Source organism: Salvelinus sp. IW2-2015, linkage group LG10 (assembly GCF_002910315.2).
Source record: "Salvelinus sp. IW2-2015 linkage group LG10, ASM291031v2, whole genome shotgun sequence".
NCBI lineage: Eukaryota > Metazoa > Chordata > Actinopteri > Salmoniformes > Salmonidae > Salvelinus > Salvelinus sp. IW2-2015.
This window is the reverse complement of record NC_036850.1, coordinates 14,242,180-14,254,675: the sequence shown is the minus strand read 5'-3', so window position 1 is coordinate 14,254,675 and position 12,496 is coordinate 14,242,180. Positions and strand designations below refer to the sequence as shown.

Sequence of the window (12,496 nt, the reverse complement as noted above, 5' to 3'; positions counted from 1 at the left end):
GGCTTAACACTTTGTTTGAACTAATATTGCTTTTATTCAAGCTTGGTTTGTTTTTATTGAATAAAAGGTRGAATAATGTCATCTACATCTTTGCTAGGCTCAAAGATAGCACCCAGACTGCAGACTGCATCAAATGAAGTTCAAAACCAAATGAGTATTTAAAAAACACATCTTGGCAGGCACCTAGGTTTACAATATTAATATCCCCAGACTCTATTCACATGTCATATACTACTGTATAGCACTACAGTATAGCACTACTGTACAGCATTACTGTATAGCACTACTGTAAGGCACTACTATATAGCACTACTGTATAGCCCTACTTATATAGGCACTTAATCAGTAATAGCCCTACTATATAGCACTACTGTATAGCCCTACTGTATAGCCCTACTATATAGCACTACTATATAGCACTACTGTATAGTCCTACTGTATAGCCTTACTATATAGCACTACTATATAGCACTACTATATAGCACTACAGTATAGCACTACTACAGTATCACGGTGTCCTCTCTGTTCAGCAGACTGTACACAGGGTCCTGTTTTTCTTTCTCCTTTTTTGTTTTGGTCACTTTGGCAGAGATGGCAGTTTCACCCTGCTGTTCTGGTCTTTTCACTGAGGGGAGAGGTTGCTAGATTTAGTCAAACATGCTGGATACTGTATGTAGAGAAAGTTAACTGAGTGTTCTGAGAATTAAGTGTCTGTGGGAAACCAAATCGCTACAGTTAAATGTATCTTTATATAAATATAGCTACCTCAGTGCACTGTAGTTTGAGTTGTGTGGAACTTGAGTTTAGTTATGAGTCTTTGCTCACGTTGCCTTCCTCTGTCTGCAGGCCTGTTGGTCTCTGTGTGTATGTGGCMAAACATTCATCAACCTGTGTAGTATGTGGTTACGTGTGATGTTCAGGGCTGCCTCTWCGTCAGTATAACAGACAACAGATAAAAATAGGTATGATATGAACCTAACTTTGTAACCCATCAGACAGTACATGTACATATTCCATTCTACTTGTTTCTTCTTTAGTACCCACCTCTAGTTATTACACTGTACAGTGCCTCATCTCCTGTAGGATCAGTTGGAGAGCTACAGAAACAGAAAATGAACTTCAAACTCATAAATGTAAATATGTAGTTAGAGAAATATCAACAATAAGCCTCATCCATGTCCCTGATACTGAAGGAAATGTAAGAGCAGGATTGCAAACGAAGAGAAACTTACATTACACCAGCTGCGACTAGAACATCCAGCATATGAAAATCAAAGACAGAAAACATACAGTATAACTTATTAAATAACTTGAGAAAATGAAAAATATGTGATGCAAAATATGCAATGTAAAAATATGAACTGATATACTGTACCTGGCACAGCTGAGATTAGACTGTATGTTTGATCCGTATCCTGATTCTCACTAAGGGAAGAGTCAAAATATTTGTATTTCCTGTCTCAACAATGTGGACATTGATAAATCAAGTAGTATTTTGTTTTCATTTGGTAGGTTTGCTATACCTTGGTTGATGGTCAATGCTTATCACTGTAACAGAAAGCAACAGTAAGGAATGACTTAAGCCATTGTGTTACAATACATAGACACTTCGTTTAACATCAAGCATTTGTTCCCTTTCCCCACCATGTCACATAGCTAGACATGGTGATTGTAAGGCCGGGATTCGATCATGTCCGCGTTAGATTTGTGTTATAGCTGTCACTACTTCCGCCAAAGTTGGTTCCTCTCCTTGTTCGGGCGGCGTTCGGCGATCGTCGTCACCGTCTTTCTAGCCATCGCCGCTCCATTTCTCAAATGTCCATTTGTTTTGTCTTGTTCCATACACACCTGGTTTTCATTCCATAATCACACTGCATGTATTTAGTCCTCTGTTCCCCTCCATGTCTTTGTGTGTAATTGTTTATTTGTTATGTGGATATTGTCAGGCGCCATACTTTTGTTATGTTCCGTGTTATTGGCACGTTTATGTATTTATCTGCTGTTGTTTTTGGACCAGAATTTAAGTGCGCCTGTTTACTACACTCTGATCTCCTGCACCTGACTTCGCCTCCGTACACACCCCTAACAGAATTACACACCGAACAATGGAGTCAGCAGGAGCAGGTACCCCGGTTAGAGGAGTCAAGGAGTGCGTCCAGGAACATTCTGCTATGTTACATCATCTTGGTGCCATGATGAATCGCGTTGTCCTATGGACCGCTAGGAGAGACAGGAAGTCTCCCCAGTGCCTCGACCAGCGCAACAAGGGGTTACCTCTACCCGTCCCGTCCGGACCCAGTTCCAGTGGGATGCGTCTCTCCCTTCCCAGGGAGTATGATGGGACGGCAGCACAGTGCCAGGGATTCCTGTTTCAACTGGACCTCTACCTGGCCACTGTGCACCCAGCTCCCTCGGGGAGGGAGAAAGTGTCTGCCCTCGTCTCATGCCTCTCGGGGAGAGCTCTGGAGTGGGCAAACGCTGTGTGTGGAGAAGGAGACGCGGCATTAGACCACTTCAAGGAGCTCACCCGTCGCTTCCGGGCCGTCTTCGACCATCCGCCCGAAGGTAGAGCGGCGGGGGAACGGCTCTTCCATTTGAAGCAGGGGACGAGGAGCGCCCAGGAATTCGCCCTGGAATTCCGGACCTTGGCCGCCGGAGCAGGCTGGAATGACAGGACCCTCATCGACCACTATCGGTGCAGCCTGCGCGAGGACGTCCGACGTGAGCTGGCCTGCAGGGATGCCACCATCTCCTTTGACCAACTGGTGGTTTTGTCCATCTGGTTGGATAACCTGCTGGTCACCCGCGGACGTCCTTAGTTTAGGAATCACCATTAGTCCTGTAGTTAGACCTTTCCCGGTTCACGCTCTAGATAGTCGACCATTAGGGTCCGGGCTAATCAGGAAAGCCACCATCTCCCTGGCCATGGAGACACAGGGGGGTCACGAGGAGAAAATCAGTCTCTTCCTCATTGACTGCGTTTCCCGTGGTACTAGGCCTTCCCTGGTTAGCTCATCATAACCCCACTATTTCCTGGCAACAGAGGGCTCTCACGGGGTGGTCGCGAGAGTGCTCGGGGAGGTGTGTAGGAGTTTCCGTTGGTGCTACCACGGTGGAAAGTCCAGACCAGGTCTCCACCGTGAGCATCCCCCCAGAATATGCCGATTTGGCTCTTGCCTTCTGTAAAAAGAAGGCGACTCAATTACCACCCCATCGACGGGGGGATTGTGCGATAAATCTTCTGGCAGACGCTGCGCTTCCCAGGAGTCACGTGTATCCCCTGTCACAAGCGGAGACAGTGGCTATGGAGACATATGCCTCTGAATCTCTGCGTCAGGGGTACATTCGGTCCTCCACTTCACCCGCCTCCTCGAGTTTCTTTTTTGTGAAGAAGAAGGATGGAGGTCTACTCCCGTGCATTTACTATAGAGGTCTCAATCAAATCACGGTGAGGTACAGTTACCCATTACCTCTTATCGCCACGGCCATTGAGGCAATGCATGGGGCGTGCTTCTTCACTAAACTGGATCTCAGGAGTGCGTATAACCTGGTGCGTATCCGGGAGGGAGACGAGTGGAAGACAGCGTTTAGTACCACCTCAGGGCATTTTGAGTACTTAGTCATGCCGTACGGGTTGATGAATGCTCCATCAGTTTTCCAATCCTTTGTAGACGAGATTTTCAGGGACCTGCACGGGCAGGGTGTAGTGGTGTATATCGATGACATTCTGATATACTCCGCTACACGTGTCCTTGGTACGCAAGGTACTTGGACGACTGTTGAAGCATGACCTGTACGTCAAGGCCGAGAAATTCCTGTTCTTTCAGCAGGTCGTCTCCTTCCTATGGTATCTCATTTCCACATCAGGGGTGGAGATGGAGAGTGACCGCATTGCAGCCGTGCATAATTGGCCGACTCCCACCACGGTAAAGGAGGTGCAGCGATTTTTAGGGTTTGCCCATTACTACCGGAGATCTATCCGGGGTTTTGGCCAGGTGGCTGCTCCCATTACCTCACTGCTGAAGGGGGGTTCCATACGGTTGCAGTGGTCTGCTGAGGCGGACAGGGCTTTTGGGCAGCTAAGAGCTCTGTTTACTTTGGCTCCCGTGCTGGCCCATTCGGATCCCTCTTTGGCGTTCATAGTGGAGGTGGACGCGTCCGAGGCTGGGATAGGAGCCGTGCTCTCACAGCGTTCAGATCGCCACCAAAACTCCGCCCCTGTGCTTTCTTCTCAAAGAAGCTCAGCCCAGCGGAGCGGAACTATGATGTGGGGGACCGGGAGTTGTTGGCTGTGGTTAAAGCGTTGAAGGCGTGGAGACATTGGCTTGACATTGGACTGACCACCGCAACCTGGAGTACATCCGGGCAGCGATGAGACTGAATCCTTGTCAGGCAAGGTGGGCCATGTTCTTTACCCGTTTTGTGTTTACCCTGTCCTACAGACCAGGTTCCCAGAATACGAAGGCAGACGCACTGTTCCGGCTGTATGACACAGAGGAGCGGCCCATGGATCAGACTCCCATACTCCCGGCCTCTTGCCTGGTAGCGCCGGTCATGTGGGAGTTGGATGCGGACATTGAGCAGGTGTTGCGTACAGAGCCCGCTCCCCTCCAGTGTCCTGTCGGGCGTATGTACGTTCCGTCTGCTGTCCGTGACCAGTTGATCTATTGGGCCCACACGTCACCCTCCTCTGGTCTTCCGGGGATCGATCGGATGGTGCGCTGTCTGACTGGGAAGTACTGGTGGCCCACCTTGGCTAAGGACGTGAGGGTTTATGTTTCCTCCTGCTCGGTGTGTGCCCAGTGTAAGGCTCTGAGACACCTGCCCAGAGGTAAGCTACACCCCTTACCCGTTCCACAACGACCTTAGTCACACCTGTCTGTGGATTTTTTAACCGATCTACCTCTTTCACAGGGAAACACTACGATCCTGGTCGTTGCGGATCATTTTGTCTAAGTCCTGTCGTCTCCTCCCTCTGCCCGGTCTTCCTACGGCCCTACAGATTGCGGAAGCCCTGTTTACTCACGTCTTCCGGCCCTACGGTGTGCCTGAGGATATAGTGTCTGATCGGGTTCCCCAATTCAAGTCGAGAGTCTGGAAGGCATTCATGGAACGTCTGGGGGTCTCGTTCAGCCTCACCTCAGATTTTCACTCTGAGAGTAACGGGCAGGTAGAGAAAGTCAACCAGGATGTGGGCAGGTTTCTGCTGTCCTATTGCCAGGACCGGCCGGGGGAGTGGGCGGCGTTCGTGCCCTGGGTCAAGATGGCACAGAACTCGCTTCGCCACTCCTCCACTAACCTCTCCCCCTTTCAGTGTGTATTGGGGTAGCATCCGGTTCTGGCGCCGTGCCATCAGGGTCAGACCGAGGCTCCTGCGGTGGACGACTGGTTCAGGCACGTGGAGGAGACATGGGAGGCCGCCCATGTTCAACTCCAGCGAGCCGCGCTTCGCCAAAAGACCAGCGCGGACCGTCACCGCAGTGAGAGGACCGGTTCTGGCTCTCAACCCGAAACCTGCCCTGCCGGAAGCTGGGTCCGCGGTTTGTGGGGCCATTCAAAGTCCTGAGAAGGGTGAACGAAGTGTGTTACAGATTTCAGCTTCCCTCTGATTACCGTATTAACCCCTCGTTCCATGTGTCTCTCCTCAGGCCGGTGGTGGCTGGTCCGCTCCAGGAATCTGAGGTGCGGGAGGTCCCTCAGCCCACTCTGGACATCGAGGGGGCCCCGGCGGACTCCGTTTGTTCCATCCTGGATTCGAGGCGTCGGGCAGGGGCCCTTCAGTACCTCGTGGAGTGGGAGTTGTACGGTCCGGAGGAGAGGTGCTGGGTCCTGGTTGTGGATGTTTTGGACCCCGAACTGCTGCGGGAGTTCCACCATTGCCGGCCGGATCGCCCTGCGCCTCATCCCCAGGCCAGTGTCGGCGCGCCGCTGGGTGCCGTCAAGGGGGGGGGGGGGGGGGGGGGGCACTGTCACGACTTCCCGGCCTCTGTCCTTGTCGTCCTCTGCCTTGTTCGGGTGCCTCTGTCCTTGTTTTGTGGTGGCGTTCGGCGATCGACGTCACCGGCTTTCTAGCCATCGCCGCTCCATTTCTCATATGTCCATTTTTTTGTCTTGTTCCATACACACCTGGTTTTCATTCCATAATCACACTGCATGTATTTAGTCCTCTGTCCCCTCCATGTCTTTGTGTGTAATTGTTTATTTGTGTATGTGGATATTGTCAGGTGCCATACTTTTGTTATGTTCCGTGTTATTGGCAGTTTATGTATTTATTGGTGTCGTTTTTGGACCGGAATTAAAGTGCACCTGTTTTACACTCTGATCTCCTGCACCTGACTTCGCCTCCGTACACACCCCTACACCCGTACACACCCCGTACACACCCCACAACTTCCGCCGCGATAGAGATGGCAGCCTCGCTTCGCGTTCCTTGGAAAATATGCAGTATTTAGTTTTTTTACGTGTTATTCTTACATCGGTACCCCGGGTAATCTTAGGTTTCATTACATACAGTCGGGAGGAACTACTGAATATACGATTAACGTCAACTCACCATCGTTCCTACCAGGAATATGACTTTCCCGAAACGGATCCAGTGTTTTGCCTTCCACACAATTCAATGGATCTGATCCCAGCCGGCGACCCTGGGCGACGCCGAAAAAGGGGAAAACGTGGCGGTCTCGTGGTCAGGCTTCGGAGACGGCACATCGCGCTCCACTCCCTAGCATACTACTCGCCAATGTCCATGTCTCTGACAATAAGGTTGATGAAATCCGAGCACGGGTAGCATTCCAGAGAGACATCAGGGATTGCAACGTGCTCTGCTTCACGGAAAATGGCTAACTACAGGGACGCTAACGGAGTCGGTGCAGCCAGCTGGTTTCTCCATGCATCGCGCCGACAGAAACAAACATCTTTCCGGTAAGAAGGGGCGGGGGGGTATGCCTTATGATTAACGAGAAGTGGTGTGACCATCATAATAACACACAAGAACTCAAGTCGTTCTGTTCACCTGATCTAGAACTCCTCACAATCAAATGTCGACCGCATTATCTACCAGGGAATTCTCGTCAATCATAATTCACAGCCGTTACATTCCCCCCAAGCAGACACATCGATGGCCCTGAACGAACTTTATCTGACTCTTTGTAAACTGGAAACCACACACCCTGAGGCTGCATTCATCGTAGCTGGGGATTTTACAAGGCTAATCTAAAAACAAAACTCCCTAAATTCTATCAGCATATCGATTGTGCTACCAGGGCTGGAAAAACACTGGACCATTGCTACACTAATTTCCGCGACGCTTACAAGCCCTCCCCCCCCCTTTCGAAAAGCTGACCACGACTCCATTTTGTTGATTCCTGCCTACAAACAGAAACTCAAACAACAAGCTCCCGCCGCTCAGGTCTGTTCAACGCTGGTCCGACCAATCTGAATCCACGCTTCAAGACTGCTTCGATCACGCGGATTGGAATATGTTCCGCATCGCGTCAACAACAATATTGACGAATATGCTGATTCGGTGAGCGAGTTCATTAGGAAGTGCATGTGACGTGTTCGTACCCACAGCAAACATAAAAACTTCCCAAGACCCAGGAAACCGGTGGATGAACGGCAGCATGTCCGTGAAACTTGAAAGCAGAACCACTGCTTTTTAACCAGGGCAAGGTGGACCGGAAGCATGACCGAATACAAACAGTGTAGCATTTCTCTCCGCAAGGCAATCAAACAGGCTAAGTACTCATACAGAGACAAATCGATCGAAAATCAACAGCTCGACCACAAAGGTATGTGCAGCTCTACAGTCAAATCACGGATACAAAAAGAAAACAGCCCCGTCGAGGACCAGGATGTCTTGCGCCAGAACAGGCTCTAAACAACTTTTTGCCCGCTGAGACAATACAGTCACTGACACGCCCCACTACCAAAACCTGCGGCTCTCCCTTCACTGCCCGAGGGAGTAACAACATTTAAAGTGTTAACCCTCGCAAGCTGAGGCCAGACGCATTCCCAGCCGCCTCAGAGCATGCGCAGACCAGCGGCGTGTTTTCGACATATTCAATCAATCCTTATTCCCGTCTGCTGTTCCCACATGGCTCAGAGGCCCCACTGTTCCTGTCCCAGAAAGCTTAGTAAACTGAGCTAACACTGACCGCCCCGTAGCACTCACTTCCGTCCATGAAGCGCTCTTAGAGACTAGTCCAAGGACCATATCACCTCCACCCTACCGGACCACCCTAGACCACTCCAATTTGCTACCGACCAATAATCACCAGAGACGCAATCGCAACCACACTGCACACTGCCCTAACCCATCTGGACAAGAGAGAGAAATACCCATGGAAAATGCTGTTCACGATATTAAGGCTCAGCATATCACCCATTGTACCCTCCAAACTCGTCCATCAAGCTCGAGACCCTGCTGGTTCTCACCCCGCCCTGTGCAATGGGTCCTAGGACTTCCTGACGGGCCAGTCCCCAGGCGCCCTGAGTCGTACTGGTAAACAACATCTCCACCCCCGCTGTCCTCCAACCAACTCGGGCCCACAAAGGGTGCCGTTCTGATGCCCTCTCACTTACTTCCCTGTTCACCCACGACTGCGTTGGCGATTGCACGCCTCCAACTCTCATCAGAGTTTGCGGGAGATGACACTACAGTTTGTAAGGCTTGATCACACACACGACGAACGCCTACAGGGAGGAGGAGGCCCTCGAGAGTGTTGTCAAGAATAACCCTCTATCACTCAACCAAACAAGGAGATGATTGTGGATTTCAGGAAAACAGCAGAGGACACCCCCCTATCCACATCGACGGGTCATAGTGGAGAGAAGTGAGAAGTTTTAAGGATTCCTACGTTACACATCAATGACAACTCGAATTGGTCCACCCACACAGGACAGCGTGTTAAGAAGGCGCACACGCCTCTTCAACCTCAGGAGCTGAGAAATTCGGCTTTGCACAAAAGCACTCACAAACTATCACAGATCACAATCGAGAGTCGATAGCAAGCTCGTCAGTACGAGCTGTATCACACCCTGGATTTTACGCAACTGCTCCGCACCGAACCAAACCGTTTAGAGAGGCCGCCTTCCTCTCCATCAGGGGTATGACTGGTCTGAAGCGCCAGAACGCAATCACCAGGCGGCACAAACTACCTGCCCCTCCAGGACACCTAACCACCCGATGTCACAGGTAACCCGGCATACTAAGATCATCAAGGACAACAAACCACCCAACACTGCCTGTTCCACCCCCTATCATCCAGAAGGCGAAGTGTCAGTACAGGTGCATCAAAGCCCGAGGGAGCCAGAGACTGAAAAACAGCTTCTATCTCAAGGGCCATCAGACGTTTAAACAGCCAACCACTAACATTTCAGCTGCCTGCTGCCAACATACTGACTCAACTCCACACCACTTTAAAAAAATGGAATGATGAAATTAGTAAGAAATGTACCACTACGCACTTCAGCAATGCCACTTATACAAGTTCATACCCTACATTACCCATCTTCATATATATACTTACTCTTATATCATTCTCACTGCATCTGCCATCTTAGCAATACATGTACACTAGCCCTTTAAACTATGCCACTTATGTTTACATACCCTACCAGTACTACTCATATGATTATACCGTACCTATACCATTCACTGCATTTGCCATGCCTCTGTACCACCACTCATCCATATATCTTTATGTACATATTCTTTATCCCTTCCACTTGTGTTTTAAGGTGAATAGCGTGGAATGTTAGTTATGATACTTGGTTATTACTGCATTTCGAACTAGAAGCACAATGCAATTTCGCTACACTCGCATTAACATCTGCCTAACCATGTGTATGTGACTAATAAAATTTGATTTGATTTGATTTAACAATAGCTTGATTGACATTTAAAAGGGATTTCCGATTGACCTGTCATTTGCAGCGTTTCGTGAATACGAACTGCTAGTGGACTAATCTACAGTTACAATATATAAACAAATATCTTGCTAAACCTGACTGTTTACAGATTAGTTTATAAAAATTCCAAATTCCACATTGCTTGTTTGACATTTAAAGGGAATTTCCAATTGAGCCGTCATTAGTTTATAAAAATTCCAAATTCCACATTGCTTGTTTGACATTTAAAGGGAATTTCCGATTGAGCCGTCATCTGCAGTATTTTGTGAACGCGATCTCCGCAAACGGCAGTGAAAATTTTCGGTGTTAAGAATTGATTACTGTCCTAAACCAAATAGAAACAGTCAACTTCACTTACTTTGTTTCAGGATCCCCCAGTACCTCCACAGTAAAGACAGCGTCAGAAACAGGAGGACCAAGGCTGCTGCCAGTCCTGCTCCCACTTGTCCTCCCACATTCTTTAGTCCCTCTGTGAAGAACATTGATATAATAGACTCTGGTGTACAGTACACGCTGGTGTTTAACTGGTTGTCTAGTCAGAGTATGTAGCCTTTCTTTACAAAGCATATATTTGCTGAAAATGGTTCTGAATGACAAATATTCAAACTGCACCGCAACAAATTGACAAATAATCAGTATGGATAGCAATCTTATCATTACAAACATACATTATACACAAATATTGACAGAATCTTACCTTTCCATTCTCCATCGACATGAAAGACTATTAAATTCTCCCTGTTGACTTCAAGTGACTGTGTACAGGTCTATCTCTGGTGTCACCAACGCTGTAGTTGCCTGAGTCTTCTCTTGTAACATCCTTCATGGTGAAAATAGCATCATCTTCACCTTTCTCCAGCTCTGCAATTCTTATCGAAACTCCATTCTTGCAAAGATAAAAATTAACTTGTTTCAGGTACTCTGATGCCAGTAGGCTACATTTAAAATGGACATTTACCCCTTCAGTCACATTAGATGGTCCAAATATCTTTGCTGGGTAGATCTCTGCATAAAAACAAATGCAATAAGGGTGAACTTAAGTGGAAGTTAGGATTTCCCCTAAATGTAAGTGTGTTATTATTAAGAAGGTCATTTGTGTTTTAAAGGTATAGAACAGTGATATAATATAACTCTGGTGTACAGTACACGCTGGTGTTTACTTGTTGCTGAGTCAGAGTATGTAGCCTTTCTTTACAAAGCAATATATTGGCTGAAAATGTGTCTGAATGACAAATATTCAAACTGCACCGCAACAAATTGACAAATAATCAGTATGGATAGCATCTTATCATTACAAACATACATTATACACAAATATTGACAGAAATCTTACCTTTCCATTCTCCATCGACATGAAGACATATTAAATTCTCCCCTGTTGACTTCAAGTGACTGTGTACAGGTCTATCTCTGGTGTACACACAGCTGTAGTTGCCTGAGTCTTTCTCTGTAACATCCTTCATGGTGAAAATAGCATCATCTTCACTTTCTCCAGCTCGCAATTCTTATCCCAACTCCATTCTGCAAAGGTACAAATTTAACTTGTCTCAGGTCCTCTGCTGCCAGTAGGTGCTACATTTAAAATGGACATTTACCCCTTCAGTCACATTAGATGGTCCAAATATCTTTGCTGGGTAGATCTCTGCATAAAAACAAATGCCAAAAAGGGGTGAACTTAAGTGGAAGTTAGGATTTCCCCTAAATGTGTGTTCATTATTAAGAAGGTAATTTGTGTTTAAAAGGTATATACTGCATTTTATACATTGATGTAATTAAATATTGATGAAACACTCATCAATAATCACTACAAAAAAGATACAGAAATACTTTACTTTTGTCTTCAGATTTTGCGCCCTCATATTTGACAAGGATGGATGATGTGGCTGCATGGAAAAATGTATACACTTAGGGAAAATATTTTGTTCAGGAAATGAACATCAATATTTCTCTGAAAATGTTTGTATTACTTGAAGAGTAGAAAATACTCACCGATCACAAGCCAGAGGAGTCCTAATGCTGCCATGATGTTGGCTGAGACTTCAGTGGTGTGGAGTGATGGATTCAGAGAAATGCATTGTTGACGTACTGTACCTTACCTATTCAGACTAATGATGGTAACCACACATTGAACGAATCAAAACCCGGAACATTGGTCTGTTTGATGAGCTTTCTCAAATGCTTTGGACATATTTAGGCATACTGTCATAACAAAGCCATTTCGTCGTTACAGTGTCACACCCTTATGTTGCAGAGGAGAAGTGGCCTGGTACATAAGCTATCAATTTAAATCATCAGCAACATGTAGAACTTCAAATCAAATGTGTTAATTTATTAAGTATCACATTTTCATTAACATTTACAGGTTTTCCTTACAAAACTGCTAGTGGACTAATTTACAGTTACAATATATAAACAAGTATCTTGCTAAACTTTGACTGTTTACAGATTGGTTTATCAAAAATCCAAACTTCCCATTCCAAACAGTATGTATTTCGCAAATTATAAGTTCAATACAGTTGATATGATTCAATTCTCAGTTTGTATAGTTTATTGAACATTCTATCTGTCACCCATCCTACCAGAG

The 12,496-nt window shown here is 47.0% G+C and overlaps 1 long non-coding RNA gene across 1 annotated transcript; it reads right to left on the bottom strand.

Annotated features, from left to right (window-relative positions):
• Positions 1 to 354: 354 nt before the first annotated feature.
• LOC111969332 (uncharacterized) lies at positions 355 to 1,680 on the bottom strand. The gene is made up of 4 exons (XR_011480469.1): positions 1,376 to 1,680; positions 1,233 to 1,248; positions 1,045 to 1,097; positions 355 to 625 (listed from the first exon to the last, which is right to left on the bottom strand). It is a non-coding gene; the product is annotated as an uncharacterized lncRNA (long non-coding RNA).
• Between the last annotated feature and the right edge of the window lie 10,816 nt (positions 1,681 to 12,496).